General features: G+C 43.0%; 1 long non-coding RNA gene across 1 annotated transcript in view; it reads left to right on the forward strand.

Annotated features, from left to right (window-relative positions):
• LOC139179736 (uncharacterized) overlaps positions 1-21,622 on the forward strand; it is a 32,810-nt gene extending 11,188 nt beyond the window's left edge. Inside the window, exons 2-3 of the long non-coding RNA XR_011564076.1 lie at positions 6,798-6,867; positions 20,896-21,622. This is a non-coding gene — a long non-coding RNA (uncharacterized lncRNA). The remainder of the gene's footprint in view (positions 1-6,797; positions 6,868-20,895) is intronic.
• Positions 21,623-24,843: the final 3,221 nt, after the last annotated feature.

Consider the following 24,843-nt stretch of genomic DNA (forward strand, 5'->3'; position numbering starts at 1 on the left):
AGTTTCAGCTTCACCATTGGTGGGGGTGTACTTTGAGAATTCCTTGGGAGAAGTGAATTTGTTTTATTCAAAGAGCCCTGGGAGCAAAGGCAGACTCACAGCTAGTGTCTTCAACCCGCTTAGTTGGCCAGTGATGGGCTAGGTCTACCTTCTCCTGTTTGCTTTCTGAAACACAAACTGCCCTGATGAATTCTGAAGTCATAGCTGCAGTAGATCAACACTGACTCAGCAGCTTGCCATATTGCAAGACCAGAGTGGTGGGGGATATAAGATGTAAGAAGAAGCTGGACCATACAGCATCTCCTGGGGGAGAAATGACAGCCATAGACACAGCGCCCCATAGAGACAGTGGGCTGCTGCTGTTACCTGAAAACTGGATTTGCTTCTTGGTAGGTATGGAGCCAACGGAGAAGGCAATGGCACCCCACTCCAGTACTCTTGCCTGGAGAATCCCATGGACGGAGGAGCCTGGTAGGCTGCAGTCCATGGGGTCGCTAAGAGTCGGACACAACTGAGCGCCTTCACTTTCACTTTTCACTTTTATGCATTGGAGGAGGAAATGGCAACCCACTCCAGTGTTCTTGCCTGGAGAATCCCAGGGACGGGGGAGCCTGGTGGGCTGCCGTCTATGGGGTCTCACAGAGTTGGACACGACTGAAGCGACTTAGCAGCAGCAGTAGCAGGTATCGAGCCAAAAGTCATAATCAAGCCAAAAAATGGAAGAAGCTTCCTTCCTTTATTACTTGCAGCAAGTAAAGAGAACACAGATCTTTCCCAAAGCATTCTATCTCCCTAAACAGCAAAATTGGGGAATTTATAAGCTAAGAGTACATGCATATTCATGAAAGGGCCTGGGCTGTCCAGAGTCCAAGCTTTAGTTGAATGAAGTTTCAAGGATCAGAAACTGTCAACATCATCATCCCTTAGGTTTCCATTGATCTGGTAGTTGAGTGCCTGGGGAGTTTAAATTCTGCAAAACATCTCAAGTAAGCTTCAGGCTAGTCTTTACCATTGAAGCAGAACTGGGAATTGTTGTCTTTGCTGGGGCTTCCCTGGTAGCTCAGATGGTAAATAAAGTGAAAATGAAAGTCGCTCAGTCATGTCAGAATCTTTGCAGCCCCATGGACAATACAGTCTATGGGATTCTCCAGGCCAGAATACTGGAGTGGGTAGCCTTTCCCTTCTCCAGGGGATCTTCCCAACCCAGGGGTCGAACCCAGGTTTCCCACATTGCAGGCAGATTCTTTACCAGCTGAGCCACAAGGGAAGCCCAGGAATACTGGAAAGAAAGAAAGAAAGTGAGGTTGCTCAGTCGTGTTCAACTCTTTCGGTCCCCATGGACTCCTACAGTCCATGGGGAGTACTGGAGTCAGTTGCCATTTCCTTCTCCAGGGGATCTTCCTGACCCAAGAATGAAACCCTGGTCTCCCACACTGCAGGCAGATACTTTACCCTCTGAGCCACCAGGGAAGCCCTAAGAGTATTGGAGTGGATAGCCTATTCTTTCTCCAGTGGATCTTCCCAATCCAGGGATTGAACCCAGAATCTGCTTGCAATGCAGGAGACCTGGGTTCAGTCCCTGGATTGGGAAGATCCACTGGAGAAGGAAATGGCAACCCACTCCAGTATTCTTGCCTGGAGAATTCCATGGACAGAGGAGCCTGGTGGGCTACAGTCCATGGGGTCACAAGGACTCAGACATGACTGAATGACTTTCACTATCTTTGCTATTGTTACTTCTCTTGCTCAGTAACTGTTTATTCTTATTTATTTATCCCAGAGATTACATGAAGTGTCATACCACAACAGATTGAATATTGATATAAGAACCCAGCTGTCTTTTATTAATCCAGACATTAAAAAGATATGAAAAAATATAAAATGTGTCCACTTCTCTCAATAATTTATTTTTGGTTTGGGAAAATAGAATTATTTTTGAAATATTTATGTCAATATGCAATGGTTTTTATTTCATAATGAACAAGTAAATATTTAAAAATTCTGTTCTCATTTCTAATATGGAAACTTTAATCTTTTTTATTTTTCATTTTACTTTATTTTTTTGCTATACCACATGGCACATGGGATCTTAGTTCCCTGACAAGGGATCAAACCCACACGCCTTGTATTGGGAGCTCGGAGTCTTAACCACAGGACCACCAAGGACATCTGCAAGCTTTTAATATATATAATTCCTAAATAAAAAATCTTAGATATTTTCAATACAATTTTAAAATGTTAAGGGATACTGAGCTCCCAAAATTTGAGAGCCAGTAATTTAGTAAGCCATGTGCGCTTGCTACTTGATGCACTTTGAAAAATGAGGTACAGGACAGTGATAGTGAGATAAGGGAGAAAAAGTTAGAGGAGTAAGCCCTAATCACTAATCATGCATATTCTTTTGATAGCAAAAGGAAAAAAAAAGGCAAATTAATTTTGTACAGGAATTTTAACATATTCTGTACAATGGTCTCGCTTTGTTGACATCATTTATACAAATTTGCAGAGTTTACTTGACTATTATTATCAATATTTTCTTCCCTGACTATTTTATCAAACCCCGCATGTGTTCATTTTCCTCGAAGGTGTTTTATCATGTGATGTACTTATGTTGCACCAACATAGACAGTGTCATCCTTATTAAGCACAAGGAATGTTTCCTCTGGTTCCTTCTTTACTCTATGTTTTTCATTTTTCTTGCCATCATTATCAAAAAATCCAGAAAGTTAGTTGTACTATTTTCATCACCATTTGTTTCATTAATTTATTCTGAAACTTTGCTTTTAGGGAATTTTGCCCAAGAGACCTCATTACAGTCTTCAGTTTTGGGATGTTCATCACCATCCTTGTCAAACAGTGGAGAGCTTCTTTCAATTCTGTGATCTGTTTTCCCTTCAGCTGGTCAACCATGCTGTCAGTGTCACTTGTCTTCAAGTGACAGTCACACAGACATTCAGCTCTTTAGTCCTACTCAGCTCCTCTGAAATATTATTTCTTCTTAAGGTTTATATGTTTATACATATTTTAGGTAAAATTTACATGCAATAACACACAAAAAGCTTATGTGTGCACTTTTAAAAACTGTTTTAAATTGAAGTATAGTTGATTTACAATGTCGTGTTACTTTCTGGTATACAGCAAGGTGATTCCCTCCTCTTCTCCTTCTCCCTCCACAATCACAAGTCTGTCCTCTGTCTGTGAGTCTGTTTCATAAATAAGTTCACTTGTATCATCTTTTTAGATTTCACATATAAGTAATATAATATGGTATTTGTTTTTCTCTTTTTGACTTACTTCAGTTCAGTTCAGTGCAGTCGCTCAGTCGTGTCCGACTCTTTGCGACCCCATGAATCGCAGCACGCCAGGCCTCCCTGTAGTATGAAAATCTCTAGATCTATTCATGTTGCTACAAATGGTATTATTTTGTTCTTTTTTCATGGCTTCATAGTATTCCTCTGTGTGTGTGTGTGTGTGTGTGTGTGTGTTTATATATCACATCTTTATCCATTCATCTGTCAATGAACATGAGTTGGCTATTGTAAATAGTGCTGCTATGAAGATAGTGGAATATGTATCTTTCTGAATTATAGTTTGGTCAGGATATATGCCCCAGAGTGGGCTTGTGGGGTCATATGATAACTCTATTTTTAGTTTTTTGAGGAACCTCTGTACTGTTTTTCTGCACCAATTGACTGCACCAATTTACAGTCCCACCAACCGTGTAAGGCGGTTGTCATGCACTGGGTTTTGCAAATTCATTGATTTATTGGACAAATGCATGGGCACATTGGTAACTACCCAATGAGAAAGAAAAAGTCATTTGTGACATTCAGGAACTGGCTTTGCACTATCAGGCTTTGGTATTCTTTTGTATTTTGTTGCTGAGTACAAGTCTGCTGTATGAATATACCATACTTGGCTTATCCATCCACCTGTTGGTGGACATTGGGTTGTTTCCAATTTCTAGCTGTTCAGAATAAAGATGATATGAATAAAAAGTTTGTACATATGTATTTCGTGGACATAGATATTTTGTGAACATATATTTTCATTACTCTTCTGGAAACTATCCAGGCGTGAAATTGCTGGGTCATATGGTAGGTGACATTTAGCTTTATGAGTAGCTGCCAAATTTTCCAAAGTGTTTTGCCATCCTACATTTTCCAACAATGTGTGAATGTTTCAGCTGCTCCACTTCCTTGCCAACCGGGTAGGCATTTCATTGTTTTAAATGTTAGCCATTCTAGTGGGCAGGAAATGATACCTCGTGGGTTTAATTTGAATTTCCTTTTCAGAAAACATCGTACATCATATTAAATGAATGCTGTTCATTTGAATTTTACCATTTTTAATATATTTGTATTACTGGTACAATTATATTTAATTTTCAAACTTGCTTTGGTTTTATCCTTGTGGTTTTTGTGGTGGTTTTAGTCACTAAGTCATGTCCAACTCTTTGTGACCCCATGGACTGTAGCCTGCCAGACTCCTCAGTCCATGGGATTTCCCAGGCAGGAATACTGGAGTGGGTTGCCATTTCCTTCTCCAGTGGATCTTCCTGACCCATGGATCAAACCCAAGTCTTCTGCTTGACAAGAGGATTTTTTGCTACTGAACCATCAGGGAAGCCCTTTATCCTTATAGAAGGAGCTATAACATCAAGCCATTTAATTATTTTATTTTTTTAGAATAAGGCATTTATATCTACTTTTTGGTTTTTATGTGTTCAAGTAACATCATAATAAAAATAATATAGGTCAACTTTTTTTTTTTTTTGGCTGAGCCATGTGACATGTGGGATCTTAGTTTCCCAACCAGGGGTAAAACCCAGGTCCACTGCATTGGAAGTGAGGAGTCTTAACCACAGGAATGCCAGGGAAGCCCCTTAACGTTTGAAGCTCATAATTTTTCCTTTATAAGATGTAAGTGCATTGCTCAAGTTTGAACCACTAACCAATGCACACATTTCTGCCATTCAGGTCTTTGTCCAATTTTCAGGAAGTTAATTCAGTTGTAACTTTTTTCGTCTACACGTGCAACTTTTTTCTAGTCACCTTATTTAGATTCAGGTGTTTCTCAAGATTCCATTACAATTTCAAAAAAATCTCCTAGGCTAAGGCTACATGTTTTTCATAAGTAGCTTTCACTGTGTTAATATTTACTGGAGTAATTCTTAGAAAGTAACTTTATTCTTCAATTGAGCAGGTGATAAACTCACTAAAGCTCTAAACATCTCTTTACTAGGTTCTGAACTTCTTTTAAACATAATTCTCTCATTTTGATAATATAATTTGGGGAGATATATGTGACTTTTCAAATTTGGGCTGGAAGCTAGGTGAATAATGGGCTGAAATATTTTTAAAATTTATTTTAAAATTATAGATGTATATGACAGTATGTGACATCAAGAGTTTGAAAAACACAAGAAAATTAAAAGAATTGCCCTTATCTGGTATCCTAACACATCTATGATCATTTTATTTATTTGATGTCATTGGGTTTAGTTGTGGCATGCGAGATCTTCCTTGAATAGTGCAGTGTCTTTCATTGCGGGGCGCAGACTCTCTGGTTGTGGCCTGAGGTCTCAGTAGCTGCTCCATGTGGGATCTTAGTTTCCTGACCAGGGATGGAACCCACATCCCGTGAATTTGCAAATGTGTGAAAGTGTTAGACACTCAGTCATGTCCGACTCTTTCCCACCCCATGAACTGTAGCCCTCCAGGCTCCTCTGTCCATGGAATTTCCCAGCCAAGAATACTGAGTGGGTTGCCATTCCCTTCTCCAGGGATCTTCCCAACCGCAGGATTGAATCCAAGTTTCTTGCACTGCAGGCAAATTCTTTACAGTCTGAGCCACTAGGGAAGCCCAAGGCATATTCTTAATCACCAACCACCAGGGAAGTCCCATGTGTTTCAATATTTAGGATTTAACATCTTTATCATTCTTGATAGTCTTGTATACATGCAGTCTTGAGAATCCTCTGAACAGCTTGTAACATCTTATTGGTTCCCTCATTAATTTTTTCCATAATCCATTTTGATAAATGAGGAAATAAAAACTACGTTGTTTGCACACCGTTATTCAAGACTGGAGTCATATTGACTACATCAAATCAATGCTTGAGCAAATGTGAAATTAGACCTTCTTTAGCATGGAACATCCTGAGTGTCATTTTAAAGAACATGCTGTTTTAAAAAATAGTCTTTAATAAATATCTGCTGTTATTCAGACCACTTGCTATTTAGGCCCTTTGACTTTTTTTTTTTTTTTTTTGTCATTAGAAGGCACATAAATTAGGTTACTGTCATTCGCAATGGATTTTAGATTGAATCTGCATGACTCCCCTCCAGAGTTGTTACAAGTTTCAGAAGCCACTTAGCTCGTGATTGAACCCAACCAGTAACCCCCAAAATCACGTCTCAGTGCTCTTTTGTTCTTCTATCCTCCTCTTGGTCACTCTCATGAAGGAATAAGAACTTGCTTTGCCTTTTTAAAAAATATTTATTTATTTATTTGGTTGCACTGGATCTTAGCTGAGGCATCTAATTGTTTTTAGCCAGAAGGCTATTTCATTTGAAGGCTATTTGAAGGCTATTTCAAATCCTGTATGTATGGGAATCATTAAGAGTCTGAAGGGTAATTTAAAATTTTCAGCTGCACTTTACATTAAAGTAGTATTTGGGGATTTGGGAAGGTCTCAGGACTAGACCTGTGAATACATAGGTTAGGATAACAAATTTGCCTTGTCACAGAGACATATTCTAAAAATCTTGCCATGAATTATCACCTTGCTCCAGTGGCAGAGTCATCACTGAGGTGGCTGTTCATTTGTGCTTCAGTCTCCCTGCAGAGAAGAGTCAAACGAAGGTGAGGTATTTTTATACTCTTTGCTTCCCCATCCAAGAAGCCTCTGTGTTCTGCGTATGGGTCTCCCCATCCTAAGAGGGTTCCTGATGGCTTTTATGTTGTGAAGCTGGGAAAAGGTGGAGTGCAAATAGGGCTGCCAGGTAAAATACAGAGTTTATATTTCAGATAAACGACCAATGATTGTTTTAGTATATGTACATCCCGCTTCTGCCTCTGAAATTATTTGTTGTTTATCTGACACACAAATTTAGCTGAGCACCCCGTTACCCTCTCACCTGGGTAAGGCTTTTTTTTAGCATCCTGTATCTGTGTTTTCTCAGTTGGACAATCCTAAGTGGAGGGAACGCTGCTCCTCTCCCACACATAAGGTTTTTTTTTTTTAATCTTTTTTTGCTTTGTTGTGCAACACGTGGGATCTTAGTTCCCCAACCAGGGGTCGAACCCACACTCCCTGCATTGAAAACTTGGAGTCTTAACCACTGGACTGTAAGGCTTTTGTTTGGGGGAGTACAGATCACTTCATCAATGCTGTACTGAGGATGGAGGAAGTGAACCTGGGAAAACTGAGAGCTAGATTATTGGAGACGTGGCCTCTGGGGCTGGGTTCAGGGGGGTCTGGGACCTGTGTTTCAATGCCTCCTGGCTGCTGAGGAAGTCTAGCCCCGCCATGGAGCTGGCAGTGGGAGTGGGTGTGGTGGAAACTGAACATAGAGTATGGCAACACCCTGCCCAAACCCCCACCAAATAATCCTAAATTGCTCTGTCATGCGAGAGAGGGGCAACATGGGGCAAATAGGATTTATCTGATGCATTTAAAGTGCATCGGTTGGGACTTCCCTGGTGGTCCAGCCAATAAGAATCCGCCTGCCAACGCAGGGGACACAGGTTCAATCCTGGCCCAGGAAGATCCCATGTGCCACAGAGCAGCTAAGCCCATATGCCACAACTACTGAGACCAGCTCTAGCCTGGGCTTTACCATGCTTTGTAATAAGAGAAGCCACCATAATGAGAAGCCCTCGCACTGCAGCTAAGATCCAGCACAGCCAGAAATAAAAAGGAATTGTTTTTTAAAAGAAACATTAAAAAAATGTTAAGTGCATAGGTCAGTGACAGGCACGAAGTGAGTGCTCTTTAAGTGCTAGCTGCCGTTTAGAATGAATGGAGAAAGGTGGTGTTTCTTGAATTTCCATAGCATTCATCAGAATTATACTCACTGTACTTTATTTTTTCTTCACTGCACTTCTATCAGAGAAGTTTACTTAGGTCTCTCCTTTTCTGAACGTCCTTAGATTTTGCTCTCGTGGACCACATCTACTGTGGCAGCAGGCATAGCGGTCACACAATCTCTAGAGTATAAATTTCACTGTCCAAAATCCAGAAAAATATACACTACTTGACCATCAGAGGAATATCAGAGTACCGTCCAAAGATGATTTCAGCCCCCCCTTTTTTTTTTTCCTATTTTTGTCTGCACAGTACAACATGTGCCCCCCTGTACCACTGGACTGCCAGGGAAGTCCTGGTTCACTTTTAAAAATGATTTATTTATTTATCTTTGACTGCTCTGGATCTTGTTGCTGTGTGAAGTCTTTCTCTAGTTGCGATGCGTGGGGCTTCTCATTGTGGTGGCTTCTCTTACTGTGGACCACAGGCTCTAGGGCGTCTGGACGTCAGGATCTGTGGTGCATGGGCTTGGTTGCCCTGCAGCACGTGGAATCTACCCAGACCAGAGATCAAACTTGTGTCCCCTACATTGGGAGGTAGATTCTCAACCACTGGACCACCAGGGCAGTCCCCACATTTTTAAAGCATTGCCTCTTGTTGTTAAGTTGCTAAGTTGTGTCCGACTCTTTGGGACCCCATGAACTGTAGCCTGCCAGGCTCCTTTGTCTATAGGATTTCCCAGGTAAGAATACTGAAGTGAGTTGCCATTTCCTTCTCCAGGGAATCTTCTCAACCCACAGATCGAACCTGCGTCTCCTGCTTGGCAGGCAGATTATTTTACCAATGAGCCACGGGGGAAGCCCAAAGTATTGTTTAGTACAATATTTAAGTAGAACTGAGCTATTTGGAGAGTCCGTTGGAGGTTTCTGATAAAAGAATACGACTCGTATCTCTCAGATTATTCAACCTAATCACAAAATGGTTACTAATTTAAGTCCTTTCTATACCTCTTGGTATATGAGTGATTTTGAACATGGCAGACTCTTAGGGTAGCAGGTGAAGAATGGAGACTGAAAGCTTGTTCTTTGCCATAAATGAGCCTGCCAGACAGTGTCCTGAGAAAGGTCACTTGGCCTTGTTGAGCTACAGCTTCTCATTTGGGCTTAGAGTTAAGTGTCACTAAGGTTCTTTCCAGCATAGACAGAGTGGTATCCAGTGACTTGGATTTTAGTCCTGGCTTTGCCATTTATTAGCTGTGTGACCTTGGGCAAATTACAAAACCTCTGACTTCTCACCTGTAAAACAGGGATAATCATACTTTGCAAGTTGTTCTGAGGAACAAATAAAATTATATGTGGGATAATACTTTCTAATAAACCATAATATAATTCACTAGTGCAGAAGTATCAATTTATTTTTTATTAAAAGTTAAAAAAATTTTGGCAGTGCTGCATGACTTGTAGAACCGTAGTTCCCCAACCAGGGTCAACCCCATGCTCTTCACAATGAAAGCAGAGTCCTAGACACTAGACCAGCAGGGAATCCCCTCAATATTTATTTTTAAGAGTATCTGGTAACAAAGGAAAACAAAACAAAGCACAATTTTGTGTTCTTGGCTTCTCGAAAATTTGCAAAAACAAGACAGTTGCACACGTGCTTGCTGTGCTGTGTTCATTCATATCCAGCTCTTTGTGACCTCATGGACTGTTGCCCACCAGACTCCTCTGTCCATGGAATTTTCCTGGCAAGAATGCTGGAGAGGGTTGTCATTTCCTTCTCCAGGGGATCTTCCCAACCTAGGGATTGAACCCATGTCTCTTGCGTCATCTGCATTGGCAGGCAGTTTCTTTACCACTGCACCATCTGGGAAGCCCATAAATGTGCTTACTGGGCCTTTATAGAAACAAGCAGTTAGTTTGAAATACAGCATTAATGGTTTGTTATATGTAGACCAGTGCACGCTGGGAATGGTTGGCCATGGTGAAGAGCGCCCATCGGCTCTGACACGGAGGAGCATGAAGCCAGCCCCAGGGAGCAGCTGGCTCATAGGTTACCAGCAAGACACAGAACACAGGACATCCAGTGGCCATGAAACATGTTGATTCTTGGGACTCAAAAAAGTCCTGCTTCTCACTGGGGACAATCCTTAAAGACTCTAATCATATGCATCCATAGTGTGTGGGGAAGAAAGCAATAATTCTAGGTAAAACGAAAATTCTGCTTAACCATTCCATGACCTGAATCGTTTAGGCACGCATTGCACTGAAATGGTATTAAAGTCCCAACCCAAATGACTGACATTCTTGGTAATGCATTTTCTTGCAAGGAGAGTCTTTAGATATGCTCCGTGGGGTCTTAGTATTCTTTAGAAGCTTCAGGGGGGTTGGGGTCGGGGGTCAGGGGTCAGGATTCCTAAGGGTCATCTGACTTTGTATGTTTGGTATGATTATGTAATATTGTATCTGTTTGGGATATATGATTATTGTAATCCATTGACTTTATTACATGTTGTATATTATATGTATTATATAATATTGTATAATTCATTGATATATAATTGATAATTCATTGACTCATTAATTCAGCCTTTCGTGGAAGTCTACTGTGTGCTAGGCTTTGTGCCAGGAGCTATAAACACACAGTTAAGTAGGACTGGTCTTGACCTCAATTAGTTCACAGTGTGGTAAAGGAGAAGGATATAAAGGCAAATACTGTACATACAACTCAAGGTTTTAACTGAATTAATCTGGGTTCTGCCACTATTGTTTCCTCTTTCTGATCCCGAGTTTCCTCATCTGTGAAATGGGACGAATAACATCTTCTTTGCAGTAGGCGCACAGTTGTCTACACAATGCCTGGCTCCTGATATGGCCTTGCACCCCTCCCCAACACGGTGCAGGACTCGGTGGAGGGGGACAGCCGTGCCCTCCCTCTGAGGCACAGGCTCTATGTGGCCCTTTCAGGTTGCAAGGAAGAGCTAGAAGACTTCGAGACTTCTTGTAAGGAATTCTGGTCTCCAGCCAGCTACTTTGTTGTTCTTGGGGACTTTATCTCTCTCTCTCTCTCTCTCTCTCTGCTTTCCATCATCAGCCTTCCTTTGGGTTTTGATTGGGTCCATTATTCACCATCCTATATGGAAGACCCACAACTGGGGAAGACTCAAATGGATGGGAGAGGACCCACCATCCAATGTTACAGACCCACCTTCAGGCAGCTCTGGTCCAGTGAAGTCTGTCTAGGGTAGGCAGACTGATTTTTTTTTTTTCAAAGCCCCAAATGAACCGAGACTGCTGTTTTTTCTTTTTAAAAATATTTATGTATTTAGCTGCATCACGTCTTAGTTGCAGCACGTGGGCTCTTTCTTTGCGGTGCCCACGTTCTCTAGCTGTGGCACACGGAGCCGGAGTGCATGGGCTCAGTACTTAGAGCCTGCAGGCTTAATTGCTCTGCAGCATGTGGGATCTTAGTTCCCTGACCAAGGATCAAAGATGTCCTCTGCATCGCAAGGTGGATTCTTAGCCACTGGACCACCAGGGAAGTCCCCAAAAGTACAATAGGAAACAGTGTAAATGGCCTCTAAGCATCTGGCTTTAAGATGCAGACCTGAGAATGGATCAGTCTATTGATTTGGGGGTACAATAGCTACCAGGAGTTGATCACATTTGACACATACATACACATGCCCTCATTTTACCCTCACAACAGCCCAAGGAGGATGAGAATTGCTACAGTTAACTGATGGGATAACTGAGACCTCCAGAGTTTAGTGACGCTGGCCCAGTGCTAGAACCAGGATGTGATGAAGAGTGAGGCTCGTCAGACTCACAAGCCCCTGTGACGTCCTGAGGACTTTCTCCTCCAGGACCTACTCACAAACCTTTATCTGAAGTCAGTACTAGTGCTGATTATATTTCTCATTGCTTTCTGCTTTAATATCTTTTTTGTTTTTTAATCCTTAGGGCACTCAGGGAACTGCTCATTTTGTTCCTTTCTTCTCCACGACTAATGGAAAGCCTACAGTCATCATTGTGGCCCTCTATATGGAGTGTGCAGGAATGGGTGGCCTGGATTTTGTGTATTAACTTCACTCCTGGTCTCCTTTTTATTTGCCCACTCTGATTTTCTCCTTTTATCATCACCCCACCCAACCTTAGGTGGTTGTGTCTTGATATGTTTTGTTTTTTAATTTTCATTTTTTTCTTTCTTAAATTTTAAAAAATTCTTGACATATTGTGTATATCTTTACAAGCCACCGTAAATCCTTCCTTTAAAAATAATTGTTTATTTATTTATTTGTCCACATCGCACCTTAGTTGTGGCATTTGGGATCCAGTTCCTTGACTAGGGATTGAACCCAGGTCCCCTGGGTTGGGAACATGGATGCTTAGCCATTGGACCATCAGGGAAGTCCTCCTAAAGCCTTTCTGATTGGACATAAACAAATAAATAACTCCTGCTGCTGCTGCTAAGTCACTTCAGTCATGTCCAACTCTGTGCGACCCCATAGATGGCAGCCCATCAGGCTCCCCCATCCCTGGCATTCTCCAGGCAAGAGTACTGGAGTGGGGTGCCATTGCCTTCTCCGAAATAACTCCTAGTAGTACTCATTACATCATGATGACCATTATAATCTTTTCCTCTTTACTTTTTTGAGCAACTGATTTCCATGACCATACCCTGAGTCACACCTCTGAGTAGGACTGCTCCTCCACCCCAGGCTTGAACTGCAATGTGAATCTGATTTTCTAGGTCCATCTTTCTCTCTGACTCCTTAATCCCACCTACCCTTCAACCTCCTTGACACTTTCAATGCCCTGGCCTGGCCCATTAGTCAAGACCCTCCTGGTCTCATGAGCCACCACTCTTTCTCTCCTTGGTATTCCTGAGGCTCCCCGCTCTGGAGATGCCCATCCCTGGATTAGATCACCCACGTGCCCTCCTTTGGTGAGAAAACCACAGACGAGAGCATCAGCCAGCCCTCCATCCCCTGTACTTCCTTGGCCTGAACCTCCCCTAGGTCCCTGCTCAGCCAACGCTCCTGTTACTCTCATGACCTGTCTCAAAAAAAGCGTCCATTCCCCTGCAGTGGGCACTTCCCAATCGGATTGTCTTATCCTTTTGGCCACAATGATTGGTTCAAGGATGAACATGAGACCAGTGTGGTCCAGTGAGAAAGCTTGGCTCCTGGACTGGACTGTCTCTCCCTTGGTAGCTTGTATGAGGTTCAGCCACTGCAACTGAGGAGGTGACTGACTGTGTGTAGGATGGGGGCGGTCGTCACTGTGAGGGTCCTGAGGATGAATGAAGCCATCACCGTGGAAGGCAGATTGGAGAAATGGAGAGAAAGGGCACTTTGAATCACAGGGCAGTCCTTGCTTCTTAGTTACTAGGCCAGTTCATCTTTTCATAAACTGAGTTTTCCATCACCACAATTGAACAACTCCTAGCTGAGGAAGAGCTCTCCAGTTCCCACCTCAGCCCTAGTGGGTGCCCTTGTGTCCTATTTCATAAGATGGGAATGCAACAGTTAACTTTTTGCCTGTAGTCTAGAGAAAGGAAATTGGTACTCTTCTATTCTGCTTAAGAATATAATCCTTCTGTTATCTAGTAGAATCTGCCCAATCCTTTCTTATTCAGTTTGATGAGCTCTACTCTATCCATCAGTAGGATGTGAGCCTTTGCTCATTGCTGTATCTCCAGTGCCTAAACAGCACCTGACAAGGAGCAGAAGCAATACATATTCCTTGAATGAATGAGTAACTGTATTAGTCTCCTATTGATAGTGTAAAGCAACATAGATTTACTGTTACAATTCTGGAGGGATATAAAGTTGGAAAACATGCAAACAGTTTGAAAGCATCAAGGGTCCAGTGGAGGGTGGTAGTCATGAAGTTACAGTGGCCCCAACCTCTGTGGCTTAAGCGGTCTTTGTCATGTCCTTCTCAGACTGGCTCTGCAAACCTGAAAAGGCCAGCTTTCTTTTCCTTCCTCTCACCCTCCCTTTCTTCTTCCATCCCTTCTTTACTTGGCAGATGGAAATGATGTATCGTGTACCAGTTACTGAGACCCACATCCCACCCTTCATGGTCTGCTTTGCAAACGTGGAGATGGGTCCTTTGTTTCCTTTCGAGCTGATGCAATATTAAATATTGTCAGTAGAGGGCGCTGGAGAGACATTGCTGGAAGAAGGGGCTTTTCTTTCTGGTTCAGATGGCCTTACTATTCAGGTGTACGATTCCTACATCTGCAGTGGATGGTGGTTAGCAGCTCCCGGTGGCCAGCAGCTTGCTGCAGCGCACCACTTAGATGATTTTATAATGGAGAGCCTCCTGTTAGACATCTGTTCATTAACAGCTTACTCTAGAACCCTGAAGAGATTTCCAGCAAGTTCCAGGGTGTGGATTCAAAGTGCCCTTTCTCTCCATTTCTCCCCACCACAACTCTTGTTGTCCAGTCGCTCAGTCATGTCCAACTGTTTGTGACCCCATGGACTGCAGCACACCAGGCTTCTCTGTCCTCCACTATCTCCTGGAGTCTGCCCAAACTCATGTCCATTGAGTCAGTGATGCAGAGTCCAACCATCTCATCCTCTGTCACCCCCTTCTCCTCCTGCCCTCAATCTTTCCCAGCATCAGGGTCTTTTCCAGTGAGTTGGCTCTTTGCATCAGGTGGCCAAAGAACTGGAACTTCAGCTTCAGCATCAGTCCTTCCAATGAGTATTCAAGATTGATTTCCTTAAGGACTGACTGGTTTGATCTCCTTGCAGTCCAAGGGACTCTCAAGAGTCTTCTCTAGCACCACAACTCTGCCATCCACTTATTCATGACTGTGCCCACCCAAGATGGTCTGGATCTCAGCCCTGAAGGAAGCGGGGGGCCCTACCTTGGACACTCTATCTCAATTTGGGGAAAAATAGCTACTCCTTACATCTGCTATTCTGATATTCTTTAGAGTTTTCTTCTTACTAACTAGTCCTTGGTTACTCAGGTCCTCTGTTAGAATAATTCTTTATTGAATTTCTGTGTGGTCCATGTCTCTTGATTGGACGCTGGCAGATACAGGACTGGTACCAAGAGTGGTACCAGGAAATAGACCCACAAAGATGGGATTTAGGGACAGGTTCAGTCATGGCTTTGAGTGCAGCACTGAACACCTTGTCAATGAAAAATGGGATGCTGGTAATTTATCACATCAAGTGACATCACAATTAATCAAGTTATTTGTTGCTTATTGTGATGAAATCCCAACTGAAGTACATGGCCTTGGAGGCAGAGCAGCTGCTGCACTTGACGGTTTCGACAATAATGATGACTTTGAAGACTGCTGTGAGATGGATTCTTGAGTGTGCTCTTGAGCACTTACAGGGAGAAAAACCACAAGCTCAAGTCTTTAACTCTCAAGTTAAGTCATGGTTTAAGAATCTGAGATTTCCATGATAGCCCTGAAAGAATCTCTTCTTTCTTGTGTTCATAGGATGGATAGTGTTGAAAATCAAACGCAAAATTAAATTATCTACGTATCCAGGTTGTTTATAGTAGAGTTGAGTCCACAGTCTCACCAAATTTCTCACGTGAAAGTTAGAGTATGAATTACTAAAAACTGAGGTTCCAAAACCTGGAATGGGAACATATGTTTGGATCCAGATAAAAGTGACAGTTTCTCCTAGAAGCTGAAAAGTCAAAGGGGTGGATTATCCCACTAATTTATTGCTTCTCAGATCCAAATACATTCTTCATTGCCTGCTCTACAGAAGTACAGATGGATCTTTTTTTCTGGCTGGGTCACATGACATGTGGATTGGAGAAGAGGGTGACAGAGGATGAGATGGCTGAATGGCATTACCGATTCAATGGACTAGAACTTGGGCAAACTCCAGGAGATGGTGAAGGACAGGGAAGCCTGGAATGCTGTAGTCCATGGGGTCAGGAAGAGTCAGACACGACTTGGCATCTGAACAACAACAACACATGGCAAATGGGATCTGAGGTCCCCGGTCAGGAATGGTACCCGAACTCCCTGCAGTAGAAGTGCAGAGTCTTAACCACTGGACCACCAAGGAAGTCCCAAGAGGGGTCCTTTAAATGTGTTTTCTGTGTCAGCTAGCGAGATGTCCAGCTTTGTCAGCACAGGTACTGCGGAGACATTGCAGGAGGAAGTTTTCCTTACTGCTTCTGATGTGCTCCTGTTGGCACTCTGGTGATCTTAGCCGCTTCTCCAGTACCTAGCTCTTGCTTCACAGGTAATTTCTTTATCCTGGATGCTCGTTCCACTCACTGATGGAGGCTAGAAACCCAAGAGTCATCTGAAGCTTGTTTCCCCTGCTGTCCCCCATACTGATCACTAGGTCAAGTGGATTCTGTCTGCGGAATATTTCTCATTCCCCCTACTCCCTCCCCCACTCCCTTCTCCATGCCACTCCCACTGCTTCCGTTCAGGCCTTGCTTGGAGGGTTCGAATAACTCCTAGCCTATAGCCTCTGCCTATATTTTCACCTCTATTAACTCATTCTCCACACTTCAGGCAGAGTGATTTTTTACTAAAATAAAGTGATCCTGTCATTCCCCAGCTTAAATTCTTCAAATGGGTTCCCATTGTTTCTAACAGTAGTCTCCAAACTTTGTTTCTACAACACATCAGTGACACATTTTTGAGCATTCAACCACGGTCTATGTACCTTCAGTTACATACATATTCTACTCTACTTAAAGTTACGAATTTGGAGGAGGGAGGGATAAATTGGGAATTTGGGATTAGTAGATACACACTCGGAGAAGGCGATGGCACCCCATTCCAGTACTCTTGCCTGGAAAATCCCATGGACGGAGGGGCCTGGTGGGCTGCAGTCCATGGGGTCGCTAGGAGTCGGACACGACTGAGCGACTTCACTTTATTTTTTCACTTTCATGCATTGGAGAAGGAAATGGCAACCCCTCCAGTGTTCTTGCCTGGAGAACCCCAGGGATGGGGGAGCCTGGTGGGCTGCCATCTATGGAGTCGCACAGAGTCGGACACGACTAAAGCGACTTAGCAGCAGCAGCAGCAGCAGCAGATACACACTACCAGGTATGAAATAGATAAGCAATAAGGACCTACTGGAAACTATATTCAATGTCTTGTAATAACCTATAATGGAAAGGAATCTCAAAAAGAATACACATGTATATATAAATAAATAAAAACTGAATCACTTTGCTGTACACCTGAAACACTGTAAATCAACTGTATTTCATAAAAATTTTTTAATATATTCTAGTGGGTAATAAATTATAAATGTGATAAAATATATAAAGAAAGAAATGAAAATGTGCAAGGTAAAAATGAACAGAAGTTCTGGTATTTTCTTTCCATATTGCAACAGTTACTTTTGGAATGTCCTGGGGAGTATTTGCCCATTTTGAATACCACTTATTAACTGGACAAATTAACTGCTTAGTTTGGCATACCAAGCCTTCATGATGTCTTTTGTTTGTTTTAGATTCATTTTATTTATTTATTTATGGCTGTGCGGGGTCTTTGTCGCTGAACTTGGACCTTCTCCAGTCTCCGTGAGTGGGAGCTCTCTCTAGTTGCAGTGCACGAGCTTCTCACCCTGGTGGTTTCTCTTGTTCCGGAGCATAGGCTCTTGGGCAGGAGAGCTTCAGTAATTGTGGCACGTGGGCATGGGCTTTGCTGTCCCACAGCACGTGGGAACTTCTCAACCCAGGGATCGAACCCATGTCTCCTTCGATGGCAGTTGGATTCTTTGCCATTGAGCCACCAGGGAAGTCCCATCATGTCTTTTACTTGACATTAGAACTTGACTTAAAAGCTATCTCTCACCTGTGCCACCTTCTCTTACTTTCCCAGTTGACTTTGGAGATTTCTGTCTGAGGTCCCATAGTCCTTTTTTTCCATATCTTTACCATAGCGTTCTTTTTAGTGGCAGCTGCAGAATCTCCGCCTCAGAAAATGCAGGGGCAGAAATTTGGTTCGGGGTAGTTGGGTTTGGAGGATGCTGCAGCTCCCTGACTTGTCTCACTGTCAAACACACTCTTTTTGCTTAGATGGTATTGACTTTTTTTTAACTGCATGGCATGGCTTGCAGGATCTTAGTTGCCCAACCAGGGATTGAACCCAGGCCAGCGGCAGTGGACAGGCCAAGTCCTAACCACTGGACTGCCAGGGAACTCCCATGTAAGGACATTTTTTGGTCTGACTTTAGTGGGGGTGTTGAAAATGATGAGGATACTGTACTGAAGACCCCCCAGCACCCACCCGTTGGCACACCTGGGGGTTGGGGTGGGGCTGTTGGGGTCTATTTACAGGGGAGTCATCAGGAGGAAAGAGCACCAAGGCACACACATCAAGAGTAATGGGCCAGGGTCATGGGAATAGTGGCTAAGTGTTGCTTTTCAGGTATTTCATCATCCTCCAGCCCATAGCCCAGATAGAGAGTATGTTAGAGAGTCAGGTGGGGCCAGACCCTGCTGTGTCTCGCAGGCCCTGGTATGTGGTGGGACCCCATTGTAGTTTGCATCCAGGGAATTATCTGGTCTGATTCATGGTTCACACACACCACTCCCACTGTCTTATGGAAACAAGGAAAGGGACACAAGGAAGTAGGGTCAGCTTTGCATATGGGTCCTTGTGGCAGCAATGGAGCCTCAAGGGGGCCATGGCCCTGGCAGTCGTTGCGACTGTGGGCCCTCACGACGCTGGGAGACGTGGTTATGAGCATGCCGCCTCGCAGGAGGGGTAGCCAAGAACACATGCGACACACACCCTGGGCAACTCAGGCTCTTATGAGATGGAGTTCCCAGAGAGAAGGCTGGGTAGGACCAGAACCAATGACATTCTCTTATGACTCTGGTGGTGGCCTCATTTTTCATCTCTAGGCTAGTGTCAGCGAGGCTTGGGAAACATGGGTGACACGTTTATTGCCATTTGCTTTTGGTTTGTTTGTTTTTGCTTTGTTTTGACTGCCCCTCGCAGCATGTGAGATCTTAGCTCTCCAACCAGGAATCGAGCGCTGGCAGTGGAAGCGCAGAGTCCTAACCACTGGATCGCCAGGGAATTCCCATATTGCCACTTGTTTTTCATGGGTCATTAAGAAAGATATTTGAAGTACCCAGAAATGATAAGCTTCCTCAGGGTTTTGAAACCACTCTTATGGCAAACACTAAAGAAGTACAAAGTATCATTATTAATGAAAGTGGACAGAAGTGACCATGAGTCAATAGTACTTTGTACTTCAACCATTTTCCAGCAAAGCATCTCAGAGGGCTGGCTATATCTGAACATCATACCCTTTCACATAGACCTGTGATGACGACTTCTCTTTAGACCTATATATGACCCTTGTCAGGGTGAGATCACCGGCTATTTCCCGAATCATAGAGATATTGGATAACAGCCTTGGTCAGGATATGGGTATTGCATTTGGCTTATCATAACAAGTTCCTGGCCCGGGCAGGTGGACTATTGCAGAAATGTGTGTGTGTATGAACACTCAGTGGGGGTGGGTTAAACTTGATAAAACCAGGAGGAGGCAGGCTGCTAGAAGGGACATTGACTTTGACATTGAGACAAAGTTCGGACGCTGCCCTTCCTAGTATGTGACTCTAAAAAATTAACAAATACCCATGAGCCTCGGTTTCCTCTTTTGAAAAATGAAGATGATAATTCATCCCGTGATCAATTATATGTGGATTAGATGAGCCAATATGAGCAAAATACTTAGTACATAATAAGGCTGAATAAATATTTCCTGTAGCTCATTCTTAATGACTACTTAACTTAAATTTTTTTTAGAATGACTATTGTTCTTGAAAAAATTATTTGTGATTATATAAAATTTAAGGCATAGGGAATTCCCCGGAAGTCCAGTGACTAGGACTCCACGTTTTCACTGCTGAGGGCCTGGGTTCAATCCTTGGTCTGCAAGATTCTGCAAGCCTTGTGGCACAGCAAAAAGAAAAAAAAAAAAATCAAAACAAATACAAAAGCACAATGAAGAAAGTAACAAATCATGAAATTTCCTACCACCAAGAAATAACTGTTTTTAACACTAGGTTATAATCATTTCATACCTCTTTCTGTGCAAATAGGTAGTTTAATAGGTAGTTAGATGAGTGAGTGGATTAAAAATAACTTTACAGGGGCATCTCTGGTGGCTCAGTGATAAAGAATCCGCCCGCCAATGCAGAAGACATGAGTTAGATTCCTGATCCAGGAGGATCCCACATGCCGAGGAGCAACTAAGCGTGTGCGTTACAACTATTGAGTCTGTGCCTTAGAGCCTGGGGATCGCAACTGCTGAGTTCATGAGCCACAGCCGTGGAAGCCCTCGTGCCTGGAGTCTGTGCTCTGCAGTAGAGAAGCCTGCGGACCACAACTTGAGAGCAGCCCGCACAGCAACAAAGACCAAGCACAGCCAGAAAGAAATGAACACAGATGAATAAAGTTCTTTTAAAAATAGCTTTACATATTTGTATTTTGGTTTAAATGAAAATGTGAACTTTAATTTTGCTTACTGTAACAGGAGCTAAAGGAAGATGAAAAGATTTTCTGAACTTCAGGTAAATGCTTATGTACTAATGATATTTGTTTCTTTGAGATTCACTCAGCTTATGAATAAAAGATAATTATAAAATACAATGATTCTTTTTAAATTACAGTTTCTGTTTAGCTCATATCTGTTTCCTGAATTGGTGCATGTTTGAGAGTTTCTGCTTAATGCTTTTATACTTGGGATCACATCCTTTTGGATAGAATATTGTTCTTTATTTTTAAACAAGAAGTTTATTTAAACAACAAAATGCTTGACTTGAAGGGAAAATTATTTCAGATTCATTTCTATGAGAGTAATTTATCTCTACTTAAAGACAGGATTCAACCCCTGGATCAGGAAGATCCCCTGGAGAAGTAAATGGCAACCTACTCCAGTGTTTTCACCTGGGAAATCCCATGGACAAAGGAGCCTGAGTGGGCTACAGTCCTTGGAGTCCCAAAGAATCTGACACGACTTAGCAACTAAATAACAACAAAGGCAGATTGCCCTACATGTAATAGCTTCATTCAGAAATGTTATAAAATTCCTTGGTTTTACAATGATAAATGAAAAAAATTTAAATTCTCCAATTAAACAAGGTATTCAAGGATTTTTATGTTGTTCTTTTTTTGTTAAACAGTGAGAGTGAAATAACTTACTGGAATATAAAGATAAAAAGAGCTGAATGAGCAGTAATGGAGAACAGCGGATATTTTCACAAATCCAATATTTTCCCCCTGGAAGGAATATTCTTTACTGAAATAAAAAAAAATTTAATTGGAATATAATTGCTTTACAATGTTGTGTTAGTTTCTGCTATACAATGTGAATCAGCTGTACATATACATATATCCCCTCCCTCTTGAGCCTCTCTCCCACCTCCTCCAATCCCACCCCTCTAGGTCATCAGAGAGCACTGAGCTGAGCTCACTGTGATACACAGCAGCTCCCCACTGGTGATCTATTTCACACGTGGCATTGTGTATATGTCCATGCTGCTGCTGTGCTGTGCTCAGTCGTGTCTGACTCTTTTTGACCTCGTGAACTGCAGCCTGCCCAGGCTCCTCTGTCCATGGTATTTTCCAGGCAAGAATACTGGAGTGGGTTGCCACTTCCTACTCCAGAGGATCTTCCCGACCCAGGGATCGAATCCATGTCTCTGATATCACCAGCATTGGCAGGTGATTTTTTTTTTTTTTTACCACTGCACCACCTGGGAAGCCCATTTATATCAATGTTACTTGCTCAATTCATCCCACCCTCTTTTTCCCCCCCAGCTCCCCCCCCCCACTGCGTCCAAAAGTCTGTTCTCTGTCAGAATATTCTTTTTTTTTTTCCTTTTTTTAATTAATTACTTTTGGCTATGCTGGGTTTTCATTGCTGTGTGAGGGCTTTCTCTAGTTGTGGCGAGTGGGGACTATTCTCTAGCTGCCGTCTGCACGCTTCTCATTGCAGTGGCGTTTCTTGTTGCAGAGCACAGGCTCAGTAGCTGTGGTGCCCAGGCTTAGTTGCTCTGTGTCATGTGGGATCTTCCTGGACCAGGGATCGATGGAACCTGTGTCCCCTTCATTGGCAGGTGGATTCTTAATCACTGGGCCACCAGGGAAGTCCCCTGAATGGTCTTGACTCATTTTTCCCCTTCTTTGGCCCTTCCTTTGAGCTGGTGGAAGCTATGGGAAGTTCTGAGGCTAGCTGAAGTTTCTTCTCATATATAGGTTACACTTTCCTGCCTGAAGGCCTGTAAATGCTTTCTCTTGCCTTGAAGTTTAATAGCTTAGCCAGGATCGGCTCCAGGCCAGTCACTCTATTCATTTTTCAAGGTATGTGGTGTGCCCTTTGACTGCTGATTACCTCCTCCTGAATCTCTGCCTGCTTTTCCTGTCTCATTTTTTTAGATTCTCTGCCTCTGAGTCATCCGTTACAACCAAGTATTGGATTGTCTCTTTCTAACTTCCACAATTATGAATTTTTTCCCAGGTGCTTTCATCTGTTCCTTTTCTTCTCTGCATTCACTATGATTAACTGAAGCATTTCCTCTGTTAACAATTCTGAGTTTTGATCATGCTGGTTCTCTTCCTTGCGTCTAGTTGCTTAGATTTTCATGGTGGTGTTTTGGTCTTCGCTTCACTTCCTGAGTTCTGTAATTTCCTTTTCCATCCATTCTGGGTGTCATTTTCTTGTGCTTGTGCTCTTATTTCATGATTCATCTATAAAGCACTTGTAGGGGCATTTTCTTCTAAGTGTGGGATGCATTTTCTTTCATACAGGTTTCTAAATGTTGTAGCATCTCTAGGACTGGTCCTTCTCCCTTCTTTACCTACATCCTCTGACTAAGGGATCTCTTCTGTCTTATGATCAAATGTCATGTAGATGCTAATGACTGGCAAACTTACACATTTAGCCCACACCTATTTCTTCTAGTGAATTTTTAAAATTAATGAATTACTTTATTTTTGGCTGTGCTGGGCCTTTGATACAAGACACTGGATCTTTGTTGCTGCCCGCCAGCTTTCTCTAGTTGTTTCAAGTAAAGGCTGCTCTCTGGTTGCAGTGCGCAGGCTCCTCATTGCGGTGGCTTCTCTTATTGCAGAGCATGGGCTCTAGGGGGCTTGGGCTTCGGTAGTTGCAGCACCTGGGCTCAGTAGTTGTGGTGTGCGGACTTTGTTGCCCTGTGGCACGTGGGATATTACTTTTCAGACCAGAGATTGAACCCGTGTCCCCTGTATTGGCAGGAGGGTTCTTCACCACTGGACCACCGAGGAAGTCCCCACACCTATCTGTTGAACTCAGATTAAACTTCAGCTGATTTCTTGACAGCTTCACATCTAATATGTATCTCAGAATCCAAATGTCTTATTCGAATCTGTTAGTTTTTATCTTCCACCTCGCAGTTTTCCTCCCTCGGTTTTCTCTGTTAGAGTAAATGGCACCAATATTCACCCCACTGCTCAAGCCGAAGGCTTAATAGACATCCTTCTCCTCATGGCCCACAACCCGTCCACGACCAAATCCTCTTACATCTACCTCCTCAGTGTTCCCCAGAGTTTTGCACCTGTTTCACCTCCACCCCATTTTTACCTCTTGTCTGGATACTCCACTGACTCCTAACTGGCCCCTCTTCTTCCACTGTTGCCCCCTCAGGGATTTGTTCTCCACTTAGGAATGAGGCTGTGGTGGTTTAAAACCTCTCTGCAAATTCTTTGATGTATCTGTCATCAACAGGTGGAATCTAGTTCCCCTTTGCTTGAATATGGACTTAGTTACCTGCTTCTAAGAATAGAATACCGAATACCTACGCCTTCACAGGCTAGGTCATAAAAGTGTGATAAGGTGTCCACCTGCCTGTCTCTCCTGGGATGGTTGCTCTTGGGACCCATTCTCCATCCTTTAAGTGAGTCCAGGCCACGTGGAGAGGTTATGTGTAGGTGTTGCATTGGACAGCGACAGGGGAGATCCCAACCAAGAGATGTCTGAGCAAGGAAACACTGAGATCACTCCAGCCCAGCCGTTGTTTAAAGGCAACCGTGGTACAGCAGAAACTAACACAACACTGTAAAGCAGTTACACTCCAATTAAAAAAAAAGACAACCACGTAAGAGAGCTTGATCAAGAACCACATAGCTGAGTGCAGTCAACTCCCAGAATGGTGAGAATGAAGGTGTGTGTTACTATTATCTCACATCACTAAACTTGGGATGATTCGTTCCACAGCAATAGATAACTGATGCACCGAGTGACTTTCAAACGTAAATAATATTGTGTGACTTCCCCGCTTGACAGCATTCACTGTTTTAGAATTGAGTTTACTTTTTATTGTTTTTTTTTTTTTGCCTCACTGCATGGCTTGCAGGATCTTAGTTCCCTGACCAGGGATTGAACCCATGTCCACAACAGTGAAAACCCAGAGTCCTAACCAAAGGACCACCAGGGAATTTCCTAGAATTGAGTTTAATGTAAAATCAAAACCAAATCCTAGCATGATCTGGCCCTGTCTTGCCATCTCTCTTCCCTCTGATTCGTTGTGCTCCAGCCCTGTAAACACCAAGTGTGTTCTCTCCTCAGGACCTTTACACATGCTCTTCTCTGCATGAAACAGACTTCTCATACCTCTCGCCATGGCTGGATCTTTCTCAACTTCCAGACCTCAGTTCAAGCATCACCTCTGCAGAGGATTTCTCTCTCACCCATCCTCCTTTTGGTCACAGCACCTTGCTTAGTTCCCTCAGCAGATGCCACACTCAAAAATTAGCGCATTATTTGTTTATTTTAAAAAACTGTGTTT

This window comes from Bos indicus, chromosome 25, assembly GCF_029378745.1.
Source record: "Bos indicus isolate NIAB-ARS_2022 breed Sahiwal x Tharparkar chromosome 25, NIAB-ARS_B.indTharparkar_mat_pri_1.0, whole genome shotgun sequence".
NCBI classification, from domain to species: Eukaryota; Metazoa; Chordata; class Mammalia; order Artiodactyla; family Bovidae; genus Bos; species Bos indicus.